This window comes from Neopsephotus bourkii, unplaced genomic scaffold (genome assembly GCF_033783945.1).
Source record: "Neopsephotus bourkii isolate Nb327-2 ecotype Australia unplaced genomic scaffold, CSIRO-AGI_Nbou_v1 NB_1767, whole genome shotgun sequence".
Lineage (NCBI taxonomy): Eukaryota > Metazoa > Chordata > Aves > Psittaciformes > Psittacidae > Neopsephotus > Neopsephotus bourkii.
Genome location: NW_026902241.1, coordinates 524,750 through 530,749, shown reverse-complemented (window position 1 = coordinate 530,749; position 6,000 = coordinate 524,750).

Genomic DNA, 6,000 nt, shown 5'->3' with positions numbered 1-6,000 from the left:
ACCCTTGCCCATACAGACATTAAACCACGTCCACATTAAACAGACATTAAACCTTGTCCACATTAAACCATAACGTGGTGCAGGTGGCTCCTCTGCATAACCTTCAGCCAGACTCTTTCCATCCTGCACTGGAAAGTCTGCTGCTTTTTTTCTGAATGATAAACACGATGAAAGAGACTGATTTTTGACTGATAGCTACCTGATACTTGCCTAATAAAAAATAGCTGTGTTCTAATAGTTCTGCAGTGTTCCTCTGCTTCCTTTCATCAGTAATGATGACCAGGTATATTCCTAGGTATATAGAGATGTACTCCAGAGAGTACATCTTGCTTAAATATTCTCTGAAAGATCAGGACAAACCATACTAGTGGGAGATGCTACTCAGTCTTAAAACTGCTTAGAGTTGGCTAAGCTAGTTTGTAGGGCAGGAGTGCTATCAGTATCCCTCACTGTGACAATACACTTAGGCATCCTACTTTGCGTAGGTAGTTTTATCTGACTGTAAGCACTGGCCAGAAGAGCCTCTTCTTTCCTGACAGATTATGATTCTGATGACTCTGTCTCTCACTAGGTTACAGAAATGAAGTTTCAGGCATGAAGCCAGCAGAAAACTCCAACTAACACAGTATACTGTCTAAGAAGCCAAGCCTGCCATGAACATATGTCCATCCTCTTCTCACTTCAGCCTCCCGTAGACATTCACTTGTATTCAGTTTTGCTACTCATGCAATGGACTTCTCTGCAGATAAGGTATAGCCTGCCTGGGGGGAGACAAAACTTCAAGGGCTGGCTTTGGCATCAGAGCTGATAAATATCACTTTCAGCTGTGAATATCACTTTGTTTGGCAAACAAAGCCAAATCAAAGGAAACAAAAACTGTCAGGGAAAAAACCCCCAAACAACTGACTACCTCGAAATAAAGCGCTCCTCCCCAAGCTTGCAACTGCCCTGGGGAGCGAATGACAGGGCTACCAACATAGCAACGCTCGATTATATGGAAGTGAACTGTGCTTGCACAGTGCAATAATAGTAATAAATGCGTCGGAACTAAACCCAGCAGACAATTGCAGGTGGTGTGCCTGCTCCTCTGTCCTCTTAGGACTTGGCTGGACAAAGGCAGTGACCTGCCCTAGCTTTCAACAGCTGCAAGAATTGCAACTGTGCTGCCAGAGCCGTTCTTTGCAATTCATCCCGCTGTGGAACCCCTCTTAGAAGAGCTCTCTCAAAAAGAGAAACCTCTTCCACTAAAAACCTGTGTGGGAAAAAAACCGAGAGGTCTGAGGTTTAATTTCCCGTGCTGCTGTTTTAACCGGGTAGATAGCTCGCAGTAAGTTTGTAAATAAACGAAGATTAAAACGGAGAAGGGCTTGCTGAGGCAAACGGAGGAGGATGGGGCGGCAACGCCTGGATCCTGCACCCTTTGCTGGCCCTTGCAGGGACCCGGCGCGTACAGGTGAGCTCCCCCAGGCTCTCTGCCTGCCGAGCCGTACATACAGCACCTCCGCGGTACCCGCGCAGAGCGGCGGGGCGTGGTCAGACTGTGCTCCGGTCCGCCGTCGTCCTCGATGGAAGAGAGAGAGAGAGAGGGAGGGACTGACTGAGGGGGCGGGCGGGGCGAGAAGCAAAGTAGGGGGAGAAACTTGTCTGCCGGGAGCTGGGCGCGTCGCGAAGGCAAAGTCTTCGGGGCCGCGGTGCTCCGCACTCGCGGACAGGTAAGGGGGAAGGGGGGGGCAGGAGGCGGGTTGGCAGCCCCCGGCAGGACCGTCATCTGTATGTCTGTCTGTGGTGAAACTTGTCCTCCGCTGTTCACCTCTGTGGCCGGGAGCGGGACTGGGTTCGGGGCTGAGCTCGTACTCCGCGGGGAGCGGCCGCTCCGGCCTCCGACGCCGCCGAACAAAGAGCCGCGGGAGCGCAGGGGTTCGGGTCCGGCGGGGAGCCTCTGCCCTGAGCATAGGAAGAGGCGCCGCCGGGGCCGCGGGGGGCTGCCGGCTCCGAGTAGTGGCGGCAGCCGCCGGAGCCCCATCCGCGGGCGCTCTCCTCACCCCAGCTGCTGCGGCCGGAGCCCATCAGCAGGATGCGGGACACCGGGGCTCCACCAGCGCCCCTGCAGCGGGTCTGGCGCTGCCCCATGCCTGTGCCCGGCGCGGAGATGCGAGGCTTCCAGAGAGCCCCGCGCCATCAGAGGTACTCGTTGCAACACCGGGCTCAGCGGTTTGAGAAAACACAGATCAAAACTTCAGCAAGGCAGAAAAGATTTGCTGTCACAGGTCTCGGTTTACGGATGATTGAGGGGGGAGAGGGGAGAGGATGAGTTTTCAAAGTAAGAAGTGAAAAGTGAAATAGTGCAGTGAACACTGATGATTTCAAAGGTCAGGTTCGTGGAAGTAGTTTTAAAGCTCGTGAAGGTGATTTTTGGATTATTTTTGTATCGAGTTTTAACAACGTGGAGTAAATATTGCTTTTCTATATGTCTGCAGGGCTCTTGTCATTTCCCAAGAGAGCTGTGTGTGTGAATCCAAGGGCGCCACGCTGGGCTCCCTATGCATCCAGAACTCCCACTGAAATTAATTTAGCGTTTTAAGTTAGCTGTGGGATTGATGGTCATTTTCTTTAATCAGCTTTCAGTAAAGCTATACAGGAAAATCCCACTGGAACCGTTGGGATATCTTTTTAGATGCAAAAAATGTGAAAGGAAACCAGTACTTTGTCTGACCTTTTTTTATCTAACTTTACTTACAGTAATGTGCTTTTATGTTTTTGGCATGAGTGAAACTTACAATCTTGCAAGTATTTTGCTATGCATTTGGGTTTACTTCTGTGCCTGGTCCCTATGGGAGGCACTGGCTGGTCCCAGAGAGGCTGCTCTCTGTAGTGGGGGAAACACAGACATTTTGCTCTGAATGCTTTTGCATTAGGATGAGCTGCTGTGGTCCCATTGCACCCTCTCTCTGCCTTATGCCAGTTCATCTGACCCTGTGGAAAGCCATCTCTGGGAGCCAGTGTAGCAAAAACTTAACCCAAACCAAGAGGGTTTTTTTCTGTTGTTTTTTTTGAGCTTTGGCTTCCCAGAGGAGTGTCTGGGAGAGCTGCCGAGCCCCACTGCTATAGGGAAAGAGCCTGGTGATGTGGGGTGGAAGGGGAGGACTACCCTTATTGCTGCACCATCAGCAATGGTCAGATGAGTGTAGCAGAGCTGAAACTACAGTATTGGGGGTATGATTGTACTTTGGGTGGTTCAGACTGGCATAACCTGGTGTCACCCTGACAGCCCCTGCCTACCTCTGCCTCTTTCTCTGTTCATGCCAGCACAAACTCCTGTGCTGCCCTGCGGTGCACTGGATCTGGGCACTAAGTGAAAACCAGATTTAATTTTAACCTGGATCAGTTCCATGATTTGGTTCACTGGGGGTAAGAGAAGAGGAAAGAGGGTGTGGAAAAGATAGGGCTGCTTTTTATAAGCTGGCAAAGCCTGATTTTGCTGCCAAAACCGATTGTGGAGCTGCAGTGTGACTATAGGTGCTCCCAGCTGCCTTTACCCCCACCCTGCTTCACCCAGGAGCCTGTCCAGTGATTTTGTGTGTAGCCTCGGGAGCTTTCCCTCCCTAGGTAAAAATGAGCCTTTGCAAATTAATTCATTAAGCGTAATGGAGTAGTTTGTAACAGAAAAATTAAGCAAGTGCCCAAGTGTTTGCATAATTGTTGCTTTGGACAACAGTAAACACACACAGTGTGCAGGGTTTTATAAAAAGCATCTGAGTCCAGTTTTTGCTGTTCTTTGCAGTGTCTGTCTAGCACTTTATGTGCAGGGTGAGCTCAAAGTTTTACAGGCTGTCATGACACCTGTAGTAATAAGTAATTATCACATGGGCTTGTGATAGGAATGGGTGCTGATCCACCAGGTGAAATAAGCTGCGTGTGTTTCTCAGTCCTGGAGCTGGTTGAAAAGTAGAAACTGGTTCCCAGTGTAAGACAGCAAAGTTCTTGCTGCAGGAGCAGATGGGGAATCTGTCCTTTCCCTTCATGGTTGCAACTCTTGCTTACTCTAGTGGGTCAGAGTCAGCTGAGTCAGATCAGGTGTGTGATAGGGCTAAAAATTAATGCTCACAATTGAAAAAACCCTCAGTATACTGACTGAACTGATTCTGTTACAACACTCGTGATAGCGTGGCCTGAAGAGAGGATGCGAAAGTCCATGGCCAGAGATGGAGGGTGCTGTGAGACCTCCCTATCTGCTTATAGTGGCAATGTAGTTTTAGATTATATTGACATTGCAGTTGCTCCTTCCAATTCCCCTTATTGCAGTCCCTTTGAAAAGCTGCAAAAGGTACTCATGTGGTGCTCACATCCTGGGGAGAGCTCACTGTCTCACATTAGACCCCTACTGTGAGTATTCTGCCTATCTGTAAGTAATAAGTGTTGCTGCAAGTGCAAATGATAATTAGTTCTTATGGCTGGTTATCTACAGAAGAGAGGTAATCTCTATGTTTGAATGCAGAGCTTGACTATATTGATCTATGGCATTTGGCCACTCTTCCCCTTGGGTTCAGCTTGTCGTGGGGCTGACCATGAGTTGGTTGAAGGACTCGTTTTTGTTTGGTTTTAATAGCATATGTACTTCTACAACCTGCATTTGTCAGTCATATCTGAGTTCTTTCATGCTCAGCTGATGGTGTTACCACCAAGCACTGCTGAAGACCTCTGGGAATCACCTTCAGTGAGATGCCTGCAGAGGGTGGCATGAGTTCTTGCCCACTGACCCACTGGAAATCTCACAGATGCACTGGAACAGATTCAACTCAGACCTTGTGTTTTATAGGCACACTGATAAGGATCCTTCATGCTGCTGTGGAACACGCTTACAGATTGGCTGGGTTGCCATACCATTTAGAGCCAAATGCAAGATTCTAGTGGTGCCAAAGTGAAGTGCATTGCTTCTGAAAATGGAATAATAACAATATGATGATGATGATAATAATGAAAAAGTTACAGCTGTTTCTGTGTATGCTCTCAAATTCTCAGCAGGGTTATTTTTTTCTCCCCTTTGTAAGTTGCAGCGACACAAAGTAATGCACTGGAAAAGTTCAAACAAATGCTACCAATGAGATTATATAATACAATAGCAAAGGAATTTATTGTGAAGCCTGTTCATGATTCAAAGACGAAAGGTTTTCCCTGGTGGATTGTGGATACTTTATAGCTTCCTCTCCCCTCCCAAAAGTGTATGTGTCGTATTGTGTAACCATAGGAGTATATGCTTACTCCTCTTCAGCAAATGGCTTGTGAGGCCTTTAATATGGGGATAGCATAGCTGAAAATAGGTTTTGCTGTTGATGGTAATTAAAATGTGAGCACTTCTCTGGGCTTTATTTCTTGTGGACCATGGTTAAATATAGGAATGCCTAGATTTAGAAATGCTCCTATTGTCTGTGATGCTGAGATAATGATTTCCTAGGTAATCTCGCTGCCTCCTTTCTCTCTTTAGAATTGTCTGTTTCTTTATTTTAAAACGAATTATATGAAAAAGCGTAATAAGAGTAAAAAAGAGCTTGTGTGTGGTTTTGTTTTGTCACATTTGCCACTGAATCAAATATGTTGTGATGCGCAGTTTGCAAAGCAAATAAGTGATATTGAGAAGCCTTTAAAGTTTTGAGGTCATGGGGAAGATCACAGCAAAGGAAGCAAGTTTGCTTTGCTTTAGATGCAATTCTTATCACTCATCTTTAATTTTTCATTCCTTTCATGGTTTGTCTAGTTGTTTTTTTTTTCTTTCTTTGTTCTTTAGTATATGATTTCTTATTTCTAGGATGTATATGCTTATATCCCAAACACCAGGGAAGCATGTTTCTTTGCAAAGAAAAATCTTATCATTCCCAGGGATGAAGGGTGAGAATTAAACCCTCACCAGGTGTTCACCTGCTGAGTAAACAGTGTCTTCTCTGTTGTGGGCGCTTGGTACCTTGCTGTTGGGACTGGATCAGCCTGTGCTTGGGTACAGTGTCA